The 26128-nt window shown below is 39.3% G+C and overlaps 1 long non-coding RNA gene across 4 annotated transcripts in view; it reads left to right on the top strand.

The window, feature by feature from the left end:
• The window catches only part of LOC106028761 (uncharacterized), a 263015-nt gene that overhangs the window by 50700 nt on the left and 186187 nt on the right, over positions 1-26128 (top strand). For 3 of the 4 annotated variants that reach the window (XR_010044598.1, XR_002792478.2, XR_010044597.1), the window contains exons 3-7: positions 3532-3601; positions 12242-12493; positions 13777-13852; positions 16271-16376; positions 20166-20390. This is a non-coding gene — a long non-coding RNA (uncharacterized LOC106028761). The remainder of the gene's footprint in view (positions 1-3531; positions 3602-12241; positions 12494-13776; positions 13853-16270; positions 16377-20165; positions 20391-26128) is intronic. The other variant, XR_010044599.1, reaches the window with a different exon arrangement.

The following is a 26128-nucleotide window of genomic DNA, read 5'->3' as shown; positions in this document are numbered from 1 at the left end:
GAATGATATATAATCACAGACAGGGGAACTGGGATATTAGGAAGAATAGTAATGCCATTTGCCACAACATTCAAAAGATACCCATCTCAATTTCTGTTTTGAAAGGCATCATAGTGATTTTTTCTGACTAGTTCTTGGGGACGGAGCAGAGCTTTATAGCCTTTTCATGCTGGGACTTCACAGAGTGCATGGTGCCCAGGAGACAGTTTGGGGAGATTTGATCCACTGCTGTTATTCTGTCTATGGGTTCTGATGAGTGAAACAGATTGCATCTACCCTGAGCCTTAAGGGAATTCTGAGGGCCTGTGCCATGTGCAGAAGTGTGTTATTTAATAGTCAGTTTTACTTAGTTCATAGAAATGTCCACTTCATGACGCCTCAAGCCTTTCCCATCCATCACCCTCAGCTCATCATGCTTCAGTCCTGATGATGAATGGGATGAAGATGTTTGCGTGCTATTTGTCAGTAGAAAGCATGACAATTTCTGAAACTAGCACTAGAAAATTTATGTTGATTCAAGTGAGAAAATGCTTTTCTCCCTTACTTAGATTCCTTCCATGACCCATAACTGCATCCCATCTGTCCTCCTATCTTTTCTGGGAAGTACCTGAGGGACACTTTTTGTGTTTCTTCCTAGCTTTTACATGCTTCTCTCAAAAAGAGGAGGCACAATTAATAAGATTAACTGATCGCTAACAGTCTGTTATCTTCTGGTTGAAATCCAATTTCTAGACATCAGGGTTTGCTTTAAAAGCAGGGGAAAAGGCTGGGGGTGAAGTTCAGTGATAGAGCACTTGTCTAACATCAAAGGGAGCCTGTGTGTGATTCCCAGAACTAGCAACTAAAATCAGAGATAAGCCTCACACTTTTTTCCTACGCAGACCATTAATTATATGGATAAGTATGGAGTGCAGGGTCTCTCTTCTTACTTTTGTATAAGAAGTGCAACTGGATTATGGCTGGATCTTGCTTGGTGGAGGTAGGTCTGGGGAGGACTCCTGTCCTGTTCTTGTTGGCCTCTCTGTCCTCTTCTTCCTCTAGCTCTTCTTTTTCTCCTCCTCCTCTTCTTTTCTTCTTCTTCTTCTTCTTCTTCTTCTTCTTCTTCTTCTTCTTCTTCTTCTTCTTCTTCTTCTTCTTCTTCTTCTTCTTCTTCCTCTTCTTCTTCTTCTTGTCTCTGTCCTATTCTTGATGGACCTGTGGAGCATCTTACTGAGTAGGAATATTAATTATTTTCTTGGTATGTCCAATGCCCCAATGCTGTGCACCAAGGGAAACCTATTTAGGCCTCAGAGTCAAGCTGAGTGGTTTAGTAGTGAGCTTAGTATGACAGGTGTTATTAACCCTTTGTTAGTGTATATTTGGTCTCCATTTGGCTCCTTGTGGATTTCTTTCATGTTTACAACTAGAGAAAGAGAGCTAGAGACAATGATTAAGTTTGTTCTAGAGTCTAGCATATGGATATTCCTTAAAACTTATGGTAACGGACAATATCTCTGTTTTGTGTGGTGTCAGGGGTTGAACCTAAGGCTCTACACAAGGTAGGCAAATTACCTCTGAGCTATACCTCCACCCTACAAAGAGGACATTTGAAAAATATGGCACTTTACTAAAAATAAACAGAGGAAAAATTGGCTAAGATTACAACAGCTAGACAACTAATGTTCTTCACATTAAAACCATCCTCTAAATGATGAAAATGGTAAGAAACTTAAATTAAAATAAGTGAAGTATATGTAGTAGTAATTCACCAAATAAGAAAAATGATCCCTTTTTGCTGTCTGCATGGTTTCCCTAGCTGATGCCATCAGATCTTGTAGCTTTAAGTGCTGTCTGTAGGCTGATGATTCCCCATTTTTTACTTCCAGTTCTGAACTTTTCCTTCGTGCATTAAATTCAGATATATATATCCACTTGTTTGCAGCTCTTTGGCAATGATAAACAACCTCTTTAAAGCTTTCCATTCTTAAAAAAGAACCGATAGTTTGTCAGTACCCTAAACCTCCTCCTCTCACTTTGGGAAAGGGCACTGTCATTGAATTAAAACACAAATAAGTATATTTGTAATTTCTAGCTTTTGTGCACCCTTACCTATAACCTACTAGAATGTTCTTTTGGTCCTCACTTCTTTCTTGAATGTGTCTTTTTTTCTCTTTAATTTCTTCCTGATCCAAATTACTTAATGGATTTCTCTGCTTTCTCCCCTATTCCCTCCAATCCAATCTATTCCTGCCATAGCAATGTTCAGAAAACATAGTGCAATGATTTTATACCCTGCATTATGCTTCATAGAGAGTGACAATCCCCAACTAAAGTCTGTTCTACCACTAGATGATACTTGACAATGTCTAGAAACACATTTGATTGTCATAGTGGAGTGGTGGGGAGAAGTAGGCCATGTTCCTGATATCTAATAGATAGAGTCTAATGATACTAGCAAACACCTTACAGTGCACTGGGAAGCCCTCCACAAGGAAGAATTGTCTGATCCAAAATGTTAATAGTGTTTAGATTGAGAAACTCTGGTGTAAAATTCAAGCTCTTTGTCTTAGGCTATAAATTACTTTGAGATCTGCCCTTGTTCACTCTCCATGTAATCTCCTGTCACCTTTTTCTTCTACCACTTCTATTTCCCCACAAAGACCCTTTTATTCCTTATAACATGTTAGGTTGGTGCCTATCTGTAGCATTTGTCCTTACTGTCACATGCCCCTGTTTTATTTCCTTTATAGTACTTTGTACCGTCTATAATTTTCTTTTTTTAAAATTATTTGTTTAATTTGCTAAGGATGACATAACAATACCACACAATTGAGAAAAATTATTTTCTCACACTTCTAGAGCTAGGAGTCTGATGTTAATAGATGGCCAAGGTTAGTTTCTTTGACACTTCTCTCAACATACAGTTGTTTTTTTCTACCTTTGTCTTCATCTTGTCTGTAGTTAAGCCCAAATTTCTTCTTATAAGTACATTAGTGTAATATTGAATCAGGATCTATTCTATTAATAATACTGGGTCAGGATCTGTTCTAATGACTTTGTCTTAACTTAGTTGGCTCTCACAATGTAGAGACCTTCTCTCCAAATACAGCTACATTATGATGTACTCAGAGTTAGAATCTCAGCCTGTAAATTTGTTGTACACAAGGGTGAAGGAATACAATTTAGTTCATAACATATGTGTATTGTTTATGTTCTCTAAACCAAAATATAAGTCTTGTGGTGGAAAAAACCATATATATTGTTATAGCTTGTATCTAGATCTCCTCTCAAAGCTTCATGTGTTCATAGGTTGGGCTTTTCGGAAGTGAGTGAATCTAAAAAGTACTAATATAGATTATGGGTGTGTGATGACTGGATCAGTCCATTGATTGGATTATCATAGCTCTGACTATAGCTGATGGATTTACTGCAGACAGAAGACCCACTCCTGATGTGAGTGGCACCAACAATAGTTTGAATGGAATAAAGAGGGACAGGAGGCTTACTGCTTCCTGCGCCCTGCCTGAGGTACCATGAACTGTTTCTCCTCAGGCAAACCCTTCTGCCCTGCTGCCCTGTCTGGAATCCAGTTGACTGTGGACTGAGAGTTCTACAAACTCAGGTAAAATAAACCTTCCTCCTTTAACTAATGAGTGTCAGATATTTGTCATAGCAATGACAAATCAACAAAGACATCTATATTATTTAAAAATGTATCCAAAGCACCTATATTGATACCACGTATTTAACTAATAAGAAATATTTGTTTTATAAATGGATAGTGAGAATATCTTTTAAGAGTTGGTGGCTGGTAAACATAAGATAAGAGGGAGAAAAATTTCGGGTGATTCCTAGGTTTCTTAGATGATAAATGGATGGTGATAGTTACTCTCAGTAAGATAATAAACACAAGAGGATAAGAGTTTCAGGCAAAAACTTTAAATATACTGAGTAAGAAGAATCTTGGTATTTTTAGGTAGAAAATTTAAGACTGCCTTTAGATCTGTGGCCTGTGATGCAGTACAGAGATTTTGGTTAAACATGTACACTTGGGGATCATCAATTTATAGCAAGTAGTAAAACTGTATAACAGATGATATTATTCAAAAAGAATATACACAGCAGAAGGCCTAAAGCAAAAGCAAGATAATAACTGAGTGAATACAGTAAAGTTCAAGAAGCAGTAAATGGTAAGAAAAGAGGAAGTGAGGCAAATCGTAGAATCAAAATGGAGACATATTGAAAGGACTAGCTATATATATATGAAAGTATAGAGAAAAGTTCTTCTTAATGATTGTTCTAAGGAACAAACCTCCCATGAAATAATTTACAGAGAAAAATTTTGTAGTCAATCAAGTGTGAGAAATGCTTAGTCTATACACTTTTCTTACAGAATTACAAATAAAATCATTAGTATACCAATGCCTCTGAGAAGTCTTGCTGTAAAGAAATATAAACATATTAATTTCCAAATTAGTTTCCAAAGCTTATTTGTGCATGAGTAATTCCCTGCTCTTTCTGCATAACTGCTATTACCAACAGTATACAGAGCTAATGTCCCAGTGAACATTCTTTGGGAAACACTGGCATAGCACAGTCAGGCAAATGAAAAGATTCCTTTGCATTTGACAATTAGGGGTTTAGTGATCTTATCTGAGTTTTTATTGTTGTAGAGACTGAAAGTTGAAGAGGTTGGAACAGGGATTAATGCAGTACATTAGAAGGAATACTTTCTCTAAACTTGACCTTGGAGAGGAGGTAGGGTAGTGGCTTGAGTTGATGATTCCATAAGGAAAATAATGATTTTATGTGGGAAAGACAAGCTAAACTTATATGTAATAGATTGAGGAACAACACCAAAAGGAGCTGAATATGTTTGCCTCTCTGTTTCTCAGGGGTCTGCATCTGTAGATACACACAACCACAAATCAAAAATATTTAAGAAAAAAAATTGTGTCTGTACCGAACATTTAGAGTTTCTTTGTCATTATCCCTTAAATTTACAAGGTATTAAAACAACCATTTACACAACATTTAAGTTTACATTTATGCATAATCTAGAAATTATATATCTTTTGTGGTAGGATGCACATAGTTTGTATGTAAATACTATGCCTTTTATTTTTATGCTTTTTTATTTTAAAAATCAAAATTAAAAAAGAATAGAAATGATGCAGAATTTCAAAAAATAGTAGGAAATTAACCCTAGCTAAAATTGCATATTGTTATCTTAGAAGTAGTTGCTCAAGTTACAAGATCTAGGCACAAAAATGATCAAACAATGACAGCACAAACTGTTTTTTTTTTTTTGATGGACTAACAGAGATTAGTAGTATAATTATCTATCTTGCATACATATATACATATATACACATTTGTATATGTATACCTGTATACATATAGTCTTTTCCTTTTTTACTTTTCTCCTTTCCCCATCCCAGTTGTTCTTTCCTTTTGAGCACTTTATTTCCCTTTCATTATTACAATATCTATTGTACATTTTGGATCTTATTACTCTTTCAATTTTTAATTTTTATTATTTTTATACTAAGGAGACAAAGTTATATTTACAAATGTGGGTTTGACTTATTTCGCTTATGAGAATGGCCTCAAATTGCCTCCATTTACCTATAAAAACTTTAAGATTATCCTTTTTTATAGCTAAGAAATATTTCAATGTATTAAAAATACCACTTTTTTATCCATTCTGTGGTTGATGGGCATTTAAATTGTCTCCAAGATTTGGCTATTATAAATTGTGTTGCTATAAACATGGGTCACATATATCACTGTGGCATGACAGGTTCTATTTTAATTTCAATTTTTCTGAGAAGATACCCAGAAGGAGCTTAGCTGGATTGAAATGAGAGCTCCAATCCTAGTTTTTTGAGGCAATCTGCACAGAGTTCCACAGTGGTTGCACCAGTCTACACTCCCACCAACAGTGGAGAAGAGTTTTTCCCCACTTCCCTGACAATGTTTGTTATCAGTCAATTTTTTGACGGCAGCCATTCTTCTTTCTGGAATGAGACAGAATCTCAATGTTGTTTTAATTTGCATTTTTTGGATGATCAATGATGTTGAACATGTCTTCATGTATTTATTTGCCATTTGTATTTCTTCACCTGAGAAGTGTGTGTTCATCTTAGACGCCCATTTTTAGATTGTATATTTGAATTTGGGGGGCCTGATGTTTTTCAGTTCTTTATATGTTCTATGTAGAAGTCCTTTGTCTGAAAGGTTGCTGGCTAAAATTCTTTCCCATTCTGTGGGTTTTCTTTTCACTTTGTTGGTGATTTCTTTTGAAGTACAAAAACTTTTTAATAAGAAGAGATCCCAGTTGTTGATCCTTTGACTGTTTGCATTTTGTTCATGAATTCTTTGCCTACCCCTATGTCTCCAAGATTTCTACCTACCTTGTTTTCCAGTAGACTTAGGGTTTCTATTTTAATGTTTAGATATTTGACCCATTTTGATTTTAGCTTAGTGCATGGTGATAGATATGGGTCAAGTTTCAGTCTTTGGCATGTGGAAAGCCAATTATTCCAACACCATTTATTAAAGAGGCTATCCTTCTTCCAGTGAACATGTTTAGCCCCTTTGTCAAAGATAAGGTGACTGAGTGTCTTTGTAGTTGTGTCTGCATCTTCTAATCTGTTCCACTGATCCTCAGGTCTGGTTTTTTTTTTTTTTTTTTCTTTTCTACATGCTATGTCTTTCATGTAAGAGTTTTGGGAATCTGTAGGTTTTTGGTATCTGAAGGGTTTCCTGGAACCAGTTCTCTGTGAATACCAAGGGATGATTGTGATCAATAATGAGTGAACAAGTTGCACAAAGGAGATGAGAAACTCTGATTGGGAAAGTTCTCCCCTTTTCTAGAGACTGAGCTAAAGGAAAGGAGACAATGAATTTATAGATGTAGGATAATAGAAAGAAAGCTAATGGCTGGCTTGTTTTCTTAGATAAGGACATATACCTAGAGTTTGATTTTGTGCTAAAGAGCAGGTGTCCTCTGTAATCTCCTTTCCCTCCCAAAAGTAGCTCATGTATGATTTTGTTCATAGAAAAATTTTTCCACGTTACTGATTATGGGCAGGATATCTTCTTTTGGGGGGACTTCTACCTAGATGTCATTGCCTTGCACATTTAACTACATGGTTTACTTTAGGCCTCTGCCTCTGGGGCAGAGACCTCATGCATTTCTGTGTCCCATTACCTTTCACAGAGTAAGGTGCTGTCAACATAGTGGGATTACTAGCAAGTCAGAGGCAGCATCGCAATCTACTCACTATTAAAAAAATTCAATGAACTGAATTTTTGTAGTTTTCAGTGGTCTAATACGAGGATATTCTTATGCAAACCAGTGCAGTACACTTTCAATGGTAAATTTGTTGTTGTTGTTGTTGTCTTTTTTCATTTTTATCGGTACCAGGGATTGAACTCACGACTGCCTGCTTGCAAAGCAGGAGCTTATGCCACTGAGCTAAATCCCCAGCCCCTCAATGGTAAATTTTATATTAAGATTTTTCCTAGCTAGCATTATGGGGCATTTTTTAGACCTAACTTATTGAGAGACTGAGGGAAGAGGATTATTTGAGCCCTTCAGTTGGAAACCTCCCTAGGCAAAATAGCAAGTGTAAAAATACTTCTGATTCAGGTTTATTTGCATTATTTTTATACTATTTGTGTAAATTCAGTTGAGTTTCAATCCCAGATTTCTCTACCTCAAAGTGTGTCTTTTTGTATTTCTTTTAGTAGAACATTTTTCAGAATGTAACACATATAATTAAAGCCCAATAAGTGGGATTTGTAAGCACAAAGAATAGTGATTGTTATCCTGATTATCATGGAAGATTATAGCCCTAAACAAAGACAGCTATATGATCAAGATTGCAAAGTTTATATTTTTAAATTATGTAGCTGTTGTCCTGGTTACTGCTGTTTCCATGTTTTTTCTTTATAATTATTTCCCCTATGAACTATTTAGTTCTTTTCGGTACCTTACCTTTTACATTTTTACCACCAAATCTTTACTTATATTTATTTAACATACATGCTTAAACTTTGACTTTTCCCTTCCAAATATTTTTCATTTTTTATTTTAAAGAGAATAAACCCCAACAAAACAGAATAAAGCCAATCAAAACAAAACAGTGAATGTGGTACAGAATTTTGAAACTAGATAATAGGAAATCAACAGTGACCACCAGAATATATCTTGTTATCTTCACAATAGCTGTCCATTCCATCAGGCAGAGGAAAATCAAATAAAATAAAACAGAATAAAACCAATCAAAGTAGAACATTGAATAAAACAAAATTACAAATCAAAACAAAACTAAATAGTGAGAACAATATTGAATTTCAAAAGCAAGTCAGAAGGAAATCCCCCATATCTACTGTATTGCATACATCTGACTTCTCTCTTCTTGGGCCCCACATGGTTTGTGTGGCTCACTGGAAGGGTGAACTTGCTTCTTGATGTACTCCTCCCAGACTCAGCTTGGCTTCTGCTGACTCATGGGTAGGATGATGTGGTTTGTCTCTTCTTGGCCTCCCATGGTTTGTACAGCTTATGGAAAGGGTGAACTGACTTCTTGAAGTATCCTTCCCAGGCCCAGCATGAACTTGATGATTCATGGGGAGGAGGAACTCTATTTTTCATTTTTTTTAAATTTTAAGCACTCCAAAATATCATTGCATTATTAATTTTCCTCTATTCATCAATTGCCAACAAGAAGACTGAGAGCCATCAATTTATTTTTTAGATGCTCAACAAAGATTTGTTGGGCACTCACTGTGTTCTAATTACTGCTCTTGGTGCAAAACATACAAACATAGCCAATTAAACATCTCTGTCATTATGAATCTTTCATCATAAAGAAATAGACAAGTAAATGTTAGATAATCAGCTGGCTAACCTTCATTTCTTAGGTGAACCACCAGAAAATAGAACACTAATTTGCAAGGAGTATGTGGATTAGGTAGAAAGCAAAGAAGCAAAAACTACAGATGTACTATATCTGGAATGTTAGACTAAAAAGTAGAAGTTCATTAGGTCATGTAATAGTACAGATTTTTAGGAGTCATGATAGAAATACCAGAGGGTGTTTAACTGATGATATGTAAATGTTAGTGGTGGTTTTTAGGTTTAAAAACATTTTGGTTAATTTCACTATATTATCTGAAAGCTTATTTTAAGCACTACTTAAGAGTCTTTACTGATAAAGAGTCTTTACTGAGTATTTGTTTTGTTGGAGTATATTCAGCAGTGGAAGACAGCCATGAGCATACTTTATTATTTGAGTCTTAGGTTCAGATTTTTAAACAGGCAGCTGTACAAAAGAAAGTAGCTCAGTCCTTACTAGATTCTGGAGCCTCACTCTTGCAGGAAAACAAGTCTATTAAGAAACAACTTAATGTTTAAGAAACATCTTAAACATCCATTTTGGAGATGTTGAGTTACTGGTATTTATGCAATTTATAGTAGAAAATGCCCAGTGAGCACTTTAACACAAAGACCAAGTGTTAAAGAGAGGAATCTTGGTTAGAGACGAAATATTTGGTATCATCTTCCATATCGGGAATGGAGGAAATCACCCAGAAAAGGTATGCTGCTTTTTTGTTTTTTGTTTTTAATGTTTAGAGCAGAAGCCCAAGAAAGGAAGAAAGTGACATGTGAAAAGGAACAAACTGGGGGAAGCTGAAGGATGTGCTGACTGACGGATCCGAATAAGATAGTGTGGCCATAGAAAGAACAGCTAAGTGAGGGAGATGGAAGATCAAGTGTTGGTGTTCACAGGGAAATATGCCTGGATTTAGTCACTTACATCTGAAACTATACTGGCTAACACAGTTAAGTGCCTGCTGAGGTGACTGAAAGTAAGAAGTCCTGTGGAAAGGATCATCAGGGGAGGGACAGAGAAGAGGAAGCAGAAAGTGATAAGGAAGGAGGTAGGAGGACTCTTTGCAGGGCTTAGGTGCCAGGAGTGAGCACACCGGAAACGTGAATCACAATGAGCTGCAGGGTTGAGAAAACAACTGGCCTCAGCTTTCCCCTGGAGAGATGGATGCAGGCCAGGCACATAGGTTCTGCTGACTTGCTCATAGTCTATGTAGTGCTGTTATTAATTTACTTTTTCCCCTGTAATATTGAGTATTGAACCTAGGTCCTTGTGCGTGCTAGACAGACACTTTAACACTGAGTGGCATCCTCAGTTGACAGGTTGCATTTTTAAGAGATTATTAATTGTTGAGTGGTCAGCACCTGGGATCTCTGATGTTGTCTATATGTTGGTTTGGGGATCACAGTTGCTGATATTCAACCTTGTTTTAGGGTTGATAGGCAGAGGTTCTTGCTATGAGAGACTTAGAATCTAGCATTGCTTTTAATTTTTGTTCTTATTTTTTCTTTGGTAGTACATAATGCTTTCGTATCTTGTGTGGAGCTGATGCATGTACACAATACATCTTACTTCCTTTTTAAAAATCCCTTTCCCTCCGTTTTCCCCTCCATCTCTTGATCCTCTTCTCATTTGAGAAAGATCTATTTCCTTGCTTCCTATTATCTACCTTTTATTTTGCTTTTTGTCTATTGTTACGGCCTAGCTCTAACCAATGCACTTCCGTTCTGTTCTGTATGTGCCGTTTTTCGATAGGATTAAATTTCCATTTCCAATAAAGACTTAAGTTTCAGCTTCTTGTAAATCCCCCAAACCTCTATTCTGCATGTTTCTGCAAGGTGTTCTGTTCTGGGAAAATGTTTAACCACAGAGAGCAATGGAATGTACCAAGAATCCCAGATGTCATCTGAATTATGTCAACAGCTTTACAGTTTTTAGCTTTAAAAACCTCGCCCTTAATCTGTTGCACACGCAAATCTTCCATATTGGCTACTGGAGGCTGCATCACCAGGCCTGGAAATAAAGCCTTTGCTCCAAATTTCTTAATTTCTTGCTTCTTTGGATTTATTCCAGGGTCCGAGCTATCACAATTGGGGGCTCATCCAGGATGGAAGCAAGACCCCCGACTCAATTCTGAACACCTAAACATAAGTACTCTGGAGGGTTTGTTTGGAATGCAGTCAGTTCGTACTTTTAGGAGAGGACGCCCTCAATTTGGGGAGCGAGGACTTCCCAAGGACAAAGTCAATTGGTTTTTGGGATGAATTTCATCTGGACGAATTTCATCCGTTTGTGACCCTGCCCCAGGTGGGGAATCACTTCATTGATGAATTTGTTAATTCCTCCAGATCCCAAAAATTTGACTAATTTTTGAGCAAAGGCCATTTTTGCTGCAGCTTGTCTTGTCTTGTATATCTATCTGTATGTCTGTTTGGTCTAACTGTTCTCCTTTTGGTTACCCAAATCTAACAGAACATTTTCTCCTAGGAACCCCTTCTATGAGCCCAAAACGGATGAAAGGACTTTAACCATTATTTTCATCTCATTGTTGTTCTGTCTCCTCCTACTAATCTTATTTTTGTTTCTTAGACTCTCCCACAGGAAAAAAGAACTGACATCTTTGCCAGCCATGGACAAATTGAATCTAATTCCAGCAGACCCCTTAGCCTTGTGCTTGATCATTTCAAGGAATTCAAGTGGCAAGCTGAGGGATATGGGGAAAGAGTTCATAAAGCCAGATTAGCAACTTTTGTCACACAGAAATGGTTGTTAGGGACCCAGGGGGTCTGGCCTCCCTCTGGGTCTTTTAACATGGAGGCAGCACAAGCTGTTTTTGGACCCCCTGCTCACCCTGACCAAATTGTCTATATTCAGATCTGGATAGACGTAATTTATGATGCCCCTTCCTGGATTAAGCCCTCTCGTGATGGAGTTATTGTGGCCCTCAAACTGAAAGTAAAACCCGAAAATCCGCCTTCTGAACCTACCGTGCCTCTGGTCCTGCCCTCCGAAGAAGACCCCCTTGACCTGCTGGAGGCACTCCCGCTGCCTCCCCCATACCCCACCTCTGATCCCCAACCTGATTCCACTGCTCCATCCCCACCACATCCCATTCACACCCGCCGACACCCATGGCCCAAGGTGCCTTCAGAGCAAAGCTCTGAGGTGGATCTGCTTTGTCCATTACGGTCCCTTGGGCGGACAGGAGCTCAATGTTTGTGTACACCCCTTTCTCATTTTTAAACCTCTATAATTGGAAAGCCCAAAACCCTCCATTTTCTAAGGATCCTGAAACTCTGATTAACCTTTTACAATCTGTATTCTCCACTCACCGCCCCACTTGGGACGATTGCCAACAGATCCTGCACATCCTCTTCATGGCTGAAAAGAGACTGTGCATTTGCCCTCTTGGGCAAAAAGAAGTCTGAGACCCAGATAGATCTACATCCACCAATTGGCAGAGAATTGAATGCCTGTTCCCTTCCTCCCAACCTGACTGGAACCCCAATACAGATGGAGGTGGGAGGGCTCTTGATGATTATCACCTGAGGCTTCTAGACACACTTTGTGCTGCCACCAAGAAGCCCACCAATTTGTCCCAAGTGACTGAGGTAAGAAAATTGGCTGATGAATTTCCTGCTACGTTCTTAGAGTGCCTCTTAGAGGCATATAGATTGCATACACCAATTAATTCAATGGACCTGAAAATGCACAAGCAATTAATATTGCTTTCGTGTCCCAGTCAGCCCCCAATGTTAGGAGAAAATAACAGAAGCTTGAGAGGTTTAAGGGAATGCCCCTCAGCCAGTTAATAGAGATAGCACAAAAGGTCTTTGAGAACAGAGAGAAGCTACCAACAAGAAGATAACTGAGGTGTTAGAATTGCCCTGTAAGAAAGAAACTAAAAAGCCAGCCAATACCAAAAAGAAGGAAGCCCAGGGACAACGACCTCCACTAGATAAGGAACAATGTGCATATTGCAAGGAAATGGGACATTGGTGAAAAAATTGTCCAAAGTTAAAGGCTAAATTAGAAAGAGAAGCAAAAACCTTGTTGTCTCAACAATGAGGAGGTCAGGGCTCACTGCCACCCCCCAAGCCCCGGATAACCTTTCAAGTGGGGGGGGGGGCATCCGGTGGACTTCCTGGTAAATACAGGAGCCACCTATTCTGTACTGACTCAACCCTTTGAAAATTGACTAAAGACTCAGTTAATGTAATAGGAGCCACAGGGGGACAAAGATCATACCCAAAGGTGACCGACCGCTAGTTTGGCTTGACCAGGCCGTAAGTTAGTCCAGCATTATTTCTTATGGGTACCAGAGTGTCCAGACCCCCTCCTAGGATGAGACCTCCTTTATAAGTTGCAAGTACAAATTGTCTTCTTAACAGATGAGCCAAAATTAAGATTGGGAACAGATTCAACCCAAACTCCTGAAAAGAGTATCAGAGTTTTGGCCTTGGTTCTGGAGGGAGAAAATTACCGACTGCTGGAAAATTTGACTGATCCTCCTAAGCTACCACTTGCAGACCCAGAATTAAAATTATTAGAAAAATGGAAACAAGAAATCCCCAAGGTCTGGGCTGAAACTAACCCTCCAGGTCTAGCGGTCAACCAAGTGCCCCTCATAGTAGAGCTTCTACCTCAGGTGTGCCCTATTTGTTTGTGTCAATATCCAATAAGTCTCTAAGCTTGAAAGGGACTTAAAATTCATATACAGAGACTAAGAGAAACTGGTTATCCTCATCTCTTGTGTCTCCCCTTGGAGCATGCCCCTGCTTCCAGTCCAGAAACCAGGGACAGCTGACTAGCATGCTGTGCAAGATCTCAGGGAGGTCAACAGATGAGTATTGACTCTACATCTAACAGTGCCTAACCCTTACACTCTACTCAGCCTCCTCAACCCAGAGTGCACCTGGTACTCCGTATTGAACCTCAAGGATGCCTTCTTCACTCTACCACTTGCCCTGGTGAGTCAACCCATTTTTGCTTTTGAATGGACCAACCCAGATTCCAGGGTCATAGAACGACTGACTTGGACTCAGTTACCACAGGGTTTTAAAAATTCACCCACCCTTTTTGATGAGGCTTTGGCTAGAGATCTCTTGGGTTTTCATGAAGAACACCCCAAGGTAATGCTTCTACAATATGTGGATGACCTGCTGGTAGCCTCATCCACCTTAGAGTCCTGTCAAGAGGTGACAGGGGAGCTACTAAAAACTTTGGGATGATTAGGTTATAAGGTTTCAGCCAAGAAAGCCCAATTGTATAGCCAAACCATGACTTATTTGGGCTATGAGTTATGGGGGGGGGGGAAGAACTCTATCCAAAGAAAGAATTCAAGCCATATTGCAGATTCTAACCCCAGAAACTAAAAAACAAGTACAGGAGTTTCTGGGGGTGGTTGGATACTGTAGGCTATAGATTATAAATTTTACTGAAATAGCTTGCCCGCTGTATGACTCCCTTAAGGGAGAAACTCAAAATTCACTGAACTGGACTGATGAATGTGAACAGGCCTTCCAGTAGCTCAAGTGGGCTTTGACAGAGGCCCCAGCCCTGGGACTCCCTGACGTTACCAAGCCATTCATCTTGTTCATAGATGAACTCAGGGGCATTGCCAAAGGAGTCCTAATCCAGGACATTGGCCCTTGGAAGAGGCCTATAGCCTACCTCTCCAAAAGACTTGATCCGGTGGCAGGAGGATGGCCTCCCTGCCTGAGACTGCTAGCTGCTGTGGCAATGCTACTTAAAGAGGCTAAGAAACTCACTTTTGGATGAAAGATTTCTGTGGTGATCTCCCACAGTTTAGAGACCCTTATCAAAACCCCTCCTGAAAAGTGGCTCTCGAATGCTAGAATTCTACACTATCAGGCTCTGCTCCTAGACCCAGAGTCAGTGGTTTTCAAGACCTCTTCAGCCTTAAACCCGGCCACCCTTATGCCTGATGATGACCCTGAAGTTCAGAGTGTATCTCTCCATGAGTGTGCTGATCTCCTTGAAATGCAGCAGAATCCACTGGCTGATCTTACTGACCAGCCTTTGGGGAATGCGGATAACTACTTCACTGATGGGAATAGTTTCATCCAGGACAGCAAACAAGTAGCCAGAGCGGCAGTGACCACTGAAAAAGAGATACCCTGGGTTAAGTGGTTAGAGCCTGGCACCTCAGCCCGAAAGGCTGAGCTCATTGCTTTGACCAAGGCATTAAAGTTAGCCACCGGGAAGAGGGTAAATATCTATACTGACAGTAGATATGCTTTTTCTATTGTACATGTGCATGGAGCCATCTATCAAGAGCGAGGTCTCTTAACTTCAGCCAGGACTAAGATAAAAAATGCTCCACAGATTCTAGACTTGCTGGCAGTTGTCTGGCTACCTCAGTGGGTTGCTATTATTCATTGCAAGGCTCATCAGACGGGAGATGACCTTATCATCCTAGGAAACAATTTAGCAGACCAGACCACTTGAAAAATAGCAGCCACATCAGAGGGGCCAACCAAGGAGATAACTGCTCTGATGTTGATTCCTCCCACCTTATCAAAACCAGTTTACACAAAGAAAGACCTGCAGTTAGCACCTCAACTTGGAGCAAAGTTCCTTACCCCAGGAGGTTGGTATCAATTGCCAGACAAGTGAGTGCTGCTGCCAGAGGCACTAGGATGTGAGCTGGTACAGCAGGCTCACCAAACCATCCATTTAGGGGGAACTAAACTTGATGAATTGTTCAGAACTCAGTTTTTCATTCTAAGATTCTCCAAGCTGACCGCTTCTTTGAGCTCCAGATGCCCGCAGTGTTTGTTAGTCAACCCAACCAAAAGCTCTCCACTGGAGACCACCTAGCATCGAGGAACTGTGCCAGGAGAACACTGGGAAGTAGACTTTACAGACATGGTAAAGCCTAGTTTACAGGGACACTGCTATCTCTTGGTATTAATGGACACCTTTACTGGCTGGGTAGAGGCTTTCCCTACCAAGTCCAAGTCAGCCTTAGTGGTAGCCAGAAAGCTATTGCATGAGATCATACTTTGATTTGGCCTTCCACTATCAATAGGGTCCAATAATGGCCCGGCTTTCATAGCCCAAATCACTCAAAAGTTAGCCCAGGCATTAACAATTAGTTGGAAACTCCACTGTGCCTATCAGCCACAAAGCTCAGGGCAAGTAGAACATATGAACTGAACTCTCAAGGGTACTTTAGCTAAGTATCTTTAGAAACTGGCAATAATTGGGTGAGCCTTCTTCCTTTTGCTCTGCTGCGAGCTAGATGTACTCCTTATGTTTCTGGAATTTCCCCATTTGAAGCTATGTTTGGGAGACCCCCTCCACTGGTTCCAAGGCTCTCTGAGGACAAATTAATTGAAATAACTAACCAAGATCTCATTAAGTCCCTGCAGGTGTTCCAGGCTGTGCTGACCTCCATCCACCAGCTGTTCAGACAAAAACACCTGGACCCGCCTTTGGAGACACCATTAAAGACACCCATTGAGCCAGGTGGGTTTTAGTGTGACACCATCATTGAGACTCCCTTGAACCCCGCTGGGAAGGACCTTTCACTGTGGTGCTCAGTACCCCCACTGCAGTCAAGGTTGCCAGAAAGACTCCGTGGATTCACCATACTCACATGAAGCCACTAGAAACTGCGGACGACAGGGACCTCACCCAATGGAAAGTGCACTGAACTGGTAACCCGCTAAAGTTAAGTTTATTAAGGACTCTTGATTATGCTAATCATGCTTTTTTGTGGTTTATAGTTTGTTGCTTAATTATGGTTGTACTCCCTGGAAATGGGGATTGGGTTATTTCAGATGAAAAGAGAAAAAAAAGGAGTTGGGAAGGACTAAGAATGACTTAAACCAAATTACTCTTGACCTATGTACACTCTTTAATAGTAAACTAGTTGAGAGAAATGGCTACTCAACCAATTCAATTACTGTGATGACCTCCAACAAGCCCGCATTCTCCGGGACCATTTTAGAAATGGCGTTGAGGACATATGTATGTCCTAAAAGCCAACCAGACCCTAGTTATAATGCTTATTGTGCCTCAGATCTGAATGAACAATACTGTTATGCATGGTCATGTGTTACTGGAGGCCTCAGTGAATATTACTGCTCTGAAAAATATTTTATTATCAGTTGGATAGGAAATGAAAACTGTCAGACTGCTCATACCTGTAATCCTGTTCTGTAATCCTGTTCTGTTAACTTTCCTAAATCCATTAGAGCCAAAGTGGCAAGGAGATGGACTCATTTATACCATTAAGGTTTATAAGGCTGGATATGATCCAGGAAACAACATTAACAACCTATATAAGCCCCTAGAAAAGCCTCTATGGTTAAGCTTCAAAGGCCAGATCAGACCCCTCTGCCTCCACTTAAAGCTTCAACCGAGGCTATGGTATTTACAACTGTCACCGGTCTCACCTTGACACCCTCCCCAAAATGTCTTCTATATCTTTTATGATTGATGTATTTCAACCTTTGGAAATAGTGGCCAAACTACTCAACACCTCCCTCGAGAGTAGTCTGTCAACCCCATGCTGGCTGTGTTTGTCCTATGACCCCCTCCTTTTTGAGGGATTCATTAAGGTCACTAATGAGTCATCACCTAGTGTGGCTAGGTGCAACATGGCACTCCCTCAGATCTTATGGAAAAACACCAGATTAGCAGGAGTAAGTGGTACTTGCATATATCATTCCAGCCACACAGCCCCTGAATACTGTGATCCCACAAGTTCTCATGGCATCACTGGGCCTGGTAATCATACCCTCATAGTAGCCCCAACAAGCCATTGGTGGGCCTGTACTTCAGGATGGTACCCCTGCGTCACCTCAAAAAAGTTCATTATTGACCAAGATGAAGTTTGTGTATTGACCCAAATTTTACCTAGAATTTATTGGCATCCAGAGGAAGAAGGAAATAGGATCCTCATTTCTCCCAACCAACGGGTAAGCAAAAGAAGCCCAGTCCTTCCTATTGTAGCTGGAATTAGTATATTTTCGGCTCTTGGGCTGGGGGTCATCTCCCTGGGAGTCAGTATGTATCAGTACAACTTGCTATCATAGCAGGTGAATGAGAGGATGAAACAAATTCATGATGCTATCGAAGCTTTAGAAAGCTCGATTGACTTGCTAGCTGAAGTGGCCCTTCAAAAACGCTGAAAGTTAGACCTCCTATTAGCTGAAGAAGGAGGATTATGCTTAGCTTTGGGGGAACAATGCTGCCTATATGCTAACAAGTCTGGAATCGTAAGACAAAACTTAGCCAAACTCCAGAGGGGCATTGAAGAAAGGGAAAAGCTAAGATGGGGAACTTCAGGATGGATGGAACTAATGTTCTCCTTCTCGCCATGAGTAACTAGTTTAGTAGTGACCCTAGCTGACCCCCTTGTCATGATCCTACTACTAGTCACCCTAGGCCCCTGTATAATCAATAAGCTGACTGCTTATATTAGACAGCAAATGCAGAGCATAAAACTGATGATGATCTGTCAACAAGCTTCTGAGCTTATTCCCCAAGATCCGTAACATTAGGCCAAAGGTTTGGCCTCTGTCACAACATTAGAGGGGAATGTTATGGCCTAGCTCTAACCAATGTGCCTCCATCCTGTTCTGTATGCACCGTTTTCGATAGGATTAAATTTCCATTTCCAGTAAAGACCTTAAGTTTCAGCTTCTTGTAAATCCCCCCTAACCCCCTTGCCGCATGTTTCTGCAAGGTGTTCTATTCCAGGAAAATGTTTAACCACAGAGAACAATGGAATGTACCAAGAATCCAAGATGTTATCTGAAATAAGTCAGCAGCTTTGCAGTTTTTAGCTTTAAAAACCCCACCCTTAGTCTGTTGTACACGCAGTTTTCCATATTGGCTACTGGAGGCTGCGTCGCCAGGCCTGGAAATAAAGCCTTTGCTCCAAATTTCTTGCTTCTTTGGATTTATTCCGGGATATGAGCGATCACATTTATAGTTTGAGCTTCTCATATAAAAGAAACTGTGATTTATTTTGCTTAACTTTATGGCTTAAACATGCATTCATTTCTCTACAAATGATTACTCTTCCTTCTTAATGGAAGAGTAATGCTTCACTGTGTGTAAATACCACATTTACTTCATCCATTCATTTGCTCATGGATACACAGGCTGCTTCCAACATTTAGCTATTACAAATTTTGTTGCTATAAACACGGGTGTACATGTATCACTGTAGTACGATAGTTTTACCTCTTTTAGGAATATTTCTAGAAGGACAATAGGTAAGATAAATGGAATTTCTAAGTTTAGTTTTTTGAGGAATCTCCTTATTTCCATAGTGATTGTACTAGGTAATAATTCCACAAAAATTGTAAACTGCAATTTCTGGGAATTCATGTTAGCTGTTAGTCCTGGACCCCTAAAAGTGTGTTACCCCATGGAGCCTTCTGAAAATTCAGATGTGTCCAGGGCTGGGGAGAGTAGGACTCCATCCAGCTCACTTCTGTGTGTCCCATGCAGTGAATGGAATCAAGAGTTGAAAATGGAGAATGGGAGCTATTTGGGGCATTGCTTGGAATAAAGGATTAAACAGAGAGTGAAAGAATACTAGGGACAAGGTCAGTACCAGAAAGGGGCTACTGTGGGGCCAGAAGTTACTTCCAAATTGCTACACCAAGAAGATACAATTGTAGCAGGTCAAATGTATTGCAGATATAAGAAAAATGATCCAATATGGAGTGAACACAAAAGGAGGTCTAGTTATCAGGCTTAAAGTAAAGAGGTCTGTTTGCATGGTATATGAACTTGCCATAGCTATATAATGTAAAAAAGAAAAGAAAGAGACAAAGAGATACAGAGATAGATAGATAGATAGATAGATAGATAGATAGCAACAAAACTACCAGCCTAAGCATGGATGAGTTAAGTCAAGGGTTTGTTGAATCTCTGATAGCCCTGTGATTCTGCTATCTTTATTATTCCTTTATTCAGACCAATCATCTTTCCCTAAGTCCTGGGATCTCTTTAGGTTACTAAAGAAGTTGTTGCATTTGGGTAAGGTCAGCCCTAAATATATTTGTTTTCTACCTAATAATTTGCGTTGAAGTAACTACAGACATGTGGGAGTAGAAAAGCACCTGGAAATCATTAATGAATGATTTAACTATTCAGGGATGGGACATGACTATTTTGTTTTTATGTATTTTTTGTTTGTTACCAGGCAATCAATGTTGAGTTAACCGCATTACAGGCAATGAATTGGAATGTTGTGTGTCAGCTGTTTTTTATGCCTTCATTGTGTTTCCATAGAAAAGGGTATAAAAGCTGCTTGGGAAGTAAAGAAGGCAGAGAAAAAGACAAAGAAACATGATGGCAGTGGTGGAGAGAAAGGTAAAGAGAGAAGGTCACAGGGATGGAGAGAGAGAAAGAGATTTTTCTGCTTGAGAAAGGCAGAAGATGGCAGCTGATCTGCAGGGGATGACATCCAAGGTCGTCTGACTCTGAAGCCACAGGTCATCCCTCTCCTTCAGAATGGTGAGCTTCATGAACACTCTCCTTTATCTGACTTGAATATTGTATACCCAGCAGATACATTCCATAAACATGTCTTGGCAAGAACCATCCTATTCAAAGCTCTAGTAGGCTTTCCAAGGAGGGCATTGATCACATGATGACTATGTACTTTTGTTTGAGAAGCTCAGATGAGTGAATTTTTGTGCATTATTGAAAGATTTCCTCTTTTGAAATATGAGAGTTGTAGGCTGGGGATTTAGCTCAGTGGCTTAAGCGCCTGCCTGAAATATGAGAGTTGACTTAGACTATGCAAACTACTTTCTTCTCATTTTTTTATTACCACATGTTGAACTTATATCACAAGTTGGCTGTTTCATTGACTGGTTCAGGAGCAATTTCTAATAGGAAGGGGAAATAAAGCCAGAAGTAAAGTTAAATGTTTCTTGATGCCACGAGGGTCTTCAATGGCCACTTTGTAATAGTATTTCTTTACAGGGTGCACACCCGCAATACACACAGTACTTTATGATAACTCACTGCATGTGAAGAGATTATGGATTTGTTTTTGCTTTCTCTTCTCTTTACTTCCTTCACCCTTTTCTAAAGAGCTGAATTTGGATAATCAACTGATGCAAGTTGGCCCTAATTTGGCATTTCTGAAGCACACCAGCAAACGCTAGCTTTCAACATATGGCAAACAGCCCCATTCTCTGTCCCTTTTTATAGGCTTCAGGGAGGCCATAGGATCTTCTCTAAAGTATCTTCTGATTTCAACATTCCTAGATCTGTGATTCTGTTATGGTTTTAAAAGGGAATTTATTTTGGAATGATACAAAGTGGTATAGAGAAGTCATAAAAGATGTGAATTTGGCTGAACAGCCTTTAAAAGAAGAAATAATTCAGTGAAAAGAACATACTTTAGCTTTCTGGGAGTTTAAAACTCCAGTTGGCTTCTTAATCTGTTAATCTTAAATTTTGTTATTTTCTAACCATTCATTACTACTTCTGGTAAATTAATATTCAGTAATATTCTTGACTGCTAAAAATATCCATCATCATAATGGAAGGAATTAATTAACTCCAGTAAATTCAGTACAGTCCTACATTATCTGAATTTTATGATGAATGAATAATGTTTTAATTTAAAAATTGGCACAGCTTAATTCATGACTGGCGCACTGGACTAGGAGTTAAACATATGTGAAATTTGAATATACAAGATAGATCTGAAGCTATCGTGGAGAAGGTTCTTACTTTTAGTTTTCAAAACAAAACAACAATGAAAAAAGAATAAAAATAATGATACAGAATTTCAAAAGAAAATAATAGGAAATTAACACTTGTTAAAACATTGCATATTGTTATCTTCAAAGTAGTTGTTCAGATTACAAGATTTTGGCATGAAAAAAAGATTGAACAATCAAAAATGAAAGCACGAACTGTTCTTTTTGATGAACTAACAAATTGGCGGTATAGTTAATGTCTTGTGTGTACATGTATATACATATGTATACACTATATATATGAAGATTTTTAAAACAATTGCTTTTCATCTTTATTTCAACTTAGTAACCATTATGCTCTTAAACTTAAAAAAAATCAGTTCTCTTTTGTTCTATCTTCTTTTTCTTCCCTTATACTTAAAAATATTTAGTAATGACCTGAGTGATAATTAAGTATTTAAGTGTTTCTGGACACTAAGTTCTCAGGTCACCTGTGTGGAAATGAAGTTCCCAGTCACAGTGCATTTGGAATGAAATTAAATTTGTGCCTCCAGTGTCAGAGGAAGTCCCTGAAGAGTCCTGCTCCTGGTTAAAACCCATGTGTGGTTTCCCGGCAGTTACAATGGCTTTTGCTGGCAGGTCTCACTGGGAAACCTGCCTTCCCCACACCAGACCGAGGGCATGGCCAGCACAATGCAGGTTCTGAGGTTGCAGCTGAAAACTGAGCCTTTCTTGGCCTGGTACGCCTTTCACACGTTTAGAATCCTCAGCTGAATCATTTTACTTTTCTGAGCTTCATTTTGTATGTTCTTAATCAGAGACAGAAACTAAAACAGATGTGTGGTCACTTGGGTAGGGTCCCGTAGGTGGAAATTAGGTATCTTCCTGAAGTGCTTTGGATTAAGTCAAATGGCAAGGTTTCCTTTTATGTACTACTACCCGTGGGTATAATCACTTCTTAACATCTGATTATTTTCTTTGTTGTCATTTTCTGGTTAATTCTGGAAGGGAAAAGTTTTCTGTCTTCCTGGTAACATTTTTCTTTTATTTTGATTTTTTTTTTTTTTTTTTTTTTTTTTTTTTTTTTTTTGGTCACACGTTTTACTGTAAGAGCTGATATTTATCCTGTTTGGTAGGCCCATTAACACAGTGATGAGATATTGTAAGGTTAGATCTACATGGAAGGTAAATAAACTCCAGCCTTCACACCGATTAATGCAGGTTTCCGCAAAGACAAAGAAAACAAGCAAACAAAAAACTCCATCAGGTTTCTCAGCTTCATTCTTAATGATGTTATTAAATTGGAATAATAACAGAAGGAGTTTCAGATAAGAGCAATGCAGGTTAAAACTTCACTGAAAAACCTGACAAGTTATTTTTCCCGAGATGATAAATTACCTTTAAAGTGTACTAGGAATGACCGTGTTCATCAACCCACATTACCCTTGAGGATCTCAGATGCCAGGTTATAGAATTTTTGGCGCAGAAGGGAACCATCTGATAGGATTTTGGTGTGGCTAAAAGATAAGAAATACGAAATAAAAGAGACCTTTATTTTAAGAATGTGGGGAGAGACCCCATGACCCTCCGGGGTCTGGCATTCTCTCCGCCAGACACGTGGTGTGGGTGCATACTTGTAGCTTAGGTTTGGGGTGGTGCCTGAGGGGCATTAGTGATGCACAGGTAGCCCACTGCTATTCATTTTGCGCCACAGGTAAATTGCCTAGAGGCGGGAAGATGACCTCACGATAGAGCCCCTTGGTTCTGCCTCCAAGGTTTTACCGGCTACAGTGTCCCATCTGGGGCAAACACCTTTCACCAGGCAAAAGCCCAAGGTCAGAAGCTCAGATGGTGTTCATATTTTGGGGCAGAAGCTCAGCTTGAAATCAATGTGTCCAGAAAACATTACTGATGTCAGGCCAGGTCCAGCTACTTTCCTTAAGGCCAAACATTTTCAAGATGCTTTTTACTAAGTTACTTGCTACAATTTTTCTTCTGTGAGTTTATTTTCACATACTATTGCACTCGGGTTGGCTTTAAGTGGTTCTTACTAATTCTGTGATTTTAACCTTGGATTTTCTTGCCACATAAAGACAAAGTCTGAGTGGATCACTATACATCATAAAACTCTATGGACTATTTCCACCACCATGGAAGATATTCAGGGACAAGTGAGCTTGTTCCATTCCTGGTGAGGGTTTCTTTATGCCAGTTAGCTCATGCCAGAGGCTGTTCTGTGACAGATATGAGAATGATCTGGATTCCTGACCTTTGTATTTGCTCAACCGTCAAAGCAGCAGGTATTACCTAGAAATAGGTGGTGTGTGTGTGTGTGTGTGTGTGTGTGTGTGTGTGTGTAAGACAATATGATTCCTGAAGCATTTTTCAGGCAGTTTCTCAGAAGTTGTCTAGAGAATTTGACCCCTGCCCACTGGGATTCCATTTGTCAACACATTCTTCACTGATTTTTCTCTTTGTTTTCCCATTTCCTCACCTGTCTTTCTGAAAACACCTCTCAGGTAAATGACTTGTGCTCGGTGCTTGCTTCAGTGTCTGCTTTTGGGTAACCCAAATTAAGAGAAAATAATTTAAAAGATCATTGAGTGAAAAAAATGTGAAAACGTAAAACAATTCATCTGATAAATAAGCTAAAGATGAAATAAATTCAACATGTAGAAGTTACTCAAATCATTCACACACACATCTCATATTGATCTGAGCAAGTAGAAATGACTTGAGGAAAAGCAAAGAACTTGATTAAACGTAGTTTTAAGAAAGAAAAATTTATTTATATTATAAATAAAGTGAAAATAGTAAATTAGCAGTAGCTATGAACCTTAGTCAACAATAAGATTGAAGGAAATAAATAAGATGTGTTGAAAACTGGGGCAGTGCACTACAATCAGAATATGCAAACACAAAGTTTAGCATATACAGTGACATAATGTTTGTGCTTTGAAAGCTGTAAATTGAAATTCACTCAGTGTATTATTGCCAAAGAAGTGGGAGTATTACGGAGGAATGATACTCCATTAAAATTGTTGTAGGTTTTTTTTTAATCCTTGCTTCCCTAAAATTTTTGGCATTTGTGAGTAAATTAGTTTATCTGGGTGTGTGATTTCTGACCTAGTTCATCAGATTGGTATGAACTCAGATTTGATAATGGGTGTGAAAAGACTTTGCAAAAACAGTTCTGTGCAAATACAAGACTATTGTTCAAAGAAGTGGAACATGATAGTTAGTATTTACTATTCTGAACTTCATTTGGGTCTCAAGGATGCAAAGTGCCCATAAGGGTGGTATTGTACTTGTCCAAAGTTATCTGAGTGTTATTTCCTTTTCAAAAGGTAGACATGCCATAGTCCAGACCCTCCCTTACACTTCTCTGTAGTTAAAGGTCTTAGTTACATAATCTGTTGTTAGAGTCCCTTTTGTACAGTAAACCCAAAACACAAGCATTGTTCTATGTTGAACCAATAACTCATACAACTGAAAATGTGAAACAGATCTGAATTATTCCAAGAATCTTAAGGAAGTGCAGGGTAGGTAGAAAGCATTTCTCCTAAATTCTTCTAAGAGACCCTTCATTGTAGATTCACATGATGTGCTCAGAATCAAGAAATGTATTTTGAGCTATGTTACACAATTCTGAAAGAATTCCTTCCCTCAAGTATTGCAATCCCAGATAATGTGTACAGTCAACCTTTTCTAGTTTTCCTCACAATCCAAAAAGTTATAATTGTAATCCCATTGAGACATTGGAATCCCAGGAAGTTAATTCCAATCTACCACCTCCATTGCAACCCATGGTGAGAGTAAAGACACCAAAGCATCTTCCAGGTTAAGGGCAGCCAAGGGGTCCTGAGTCCAATCCTCATGAGGATGTGCCAACAAAGGCCCTGATCCTAGGCCTCTCCCAGAATTTATTATCTTGTGAAGAAGCAGGTGGGTCAGGGATGAGTGACAGTGAGGATGGCGGAATTATGTGAGTAACTTGAGCTGGCTGGCCAGGTAGGGAGAAAAGCATTCTGCAAAATGCAGAGACAAGGATATGCAGAAGGATCAATTTGCATAATTCAATTAAGGTAGCAGCTGAATTGTTTTAGGAGGCTGTTGCTTTGGTTTCTGATAATGTAAACTTTTGTGCCCTGGGGAGTCATAGGCTCTTTACCTTGAGGCTTATGACCAGTTGACATTCCCAGAGCTTATGACTCTGCCATCCTGCTGTGCTCATATCGTTTACAGAGAGCACTAAGGAAACAGGAGACTGTCTGATGGCTTTAGAGATTACACACCAGTACCTCCCTTAATTGGCAATGCTTAGAGAGCTAATTGAAGGAGAAGGGAATCCATAGCCAGCACTGTACATATCAGTATAAGGAAATCAGTCTCAATATAATCAAAGTTGCAGCAATTGTTCCGTATTCAAGGGGAGTCACTCCAGTTGTCTCCCATACTCAAGGAGTTCATAGTCTAGTTTGGGGAGCAGGGAACAAAAAAGCATGTATGAAACTTATAGAATCATACAAATACAAG

Source organism: Cavia porcellus, unplaced genomic scaffold (genome assembly GCF_034190915.1).
Source record: "Cavia porcellus strain 051 isolate PalLab524CR breed Dunkin Hartley unplaced genomic scaffold, mCavPor4.1 scaffold_29, whole genome shotgun sequence".
NCBI lineage: Eukaryota > Metazoa > Chordata > Mammalia > Rodentia > Caviidae > Cavia > Cavia porcellus.
The sequence above is the reverse complement of the archived record's forward strand: the minus strand, read 5'-3'. Positions and strand labels throughout refer to the sequence as shown.